A 542-nucleotide genomic window follows, 5' to 3' on the forward strand; every position below is an offset into this window, starting at 1 on the left:
CTGTGAAGCCAGGTGCTAACTTTCAGCAGCTGAATGTTTGGGCCCTTTTGTGGGTTTATAAGAGTTACAGACACAGAAGTCCCTTGAACTACCTAGTCATTTCAAGACAGCTTTTCCAGTCCCCTGGAGAAAATTCCAACACTTTGTACCTTCAGGCTTCACAGCTGAGGTCTTCAGTAAAAGTGACAAACGCATGTTGAAAAATTCATTCATTCATCTCATGCCCTCGTAGTATTCTGTAGTATTCTTATGTCATCCAAGTCCAAGAATAAAAAAGAAGTCACCACAAGAATAAAATACGAATCCAACACAAATGGGAAAGATCGACTCTTCTACAGGTGTCCAAAAGCTATTGGCACAAACACCATTTGATAAAATGAAATTAGTATATACCTGAAGATTCAAAGTTAGATGTGTGAAGAAAGGATCCATCTTGAAGGGTCTCTCTACATAAATAGGGAACAGTGCCCCACTCTCTGCTCTAGATAATAAGGGTCTTATGTAAAATGTTTAGTGGAGGTCCTCTGCATTCCCCAGGATTC

The sequence above is a fragment of the Rattus norvegicus genome, chromosome 12 (assembly GCF_036323735.1).
Source record: "Rattus norvegicus strain BN/NHsdMcwi chromosome 12, GRCr8, whole genome shotgun sequence".
Taxonomy (NCBI): domain Eukaryota; kingdom Metazoa; phylum Chordata; class Mammalia; order Rodentia; family Muridae; genus Rattus; species Rattus norvegicus.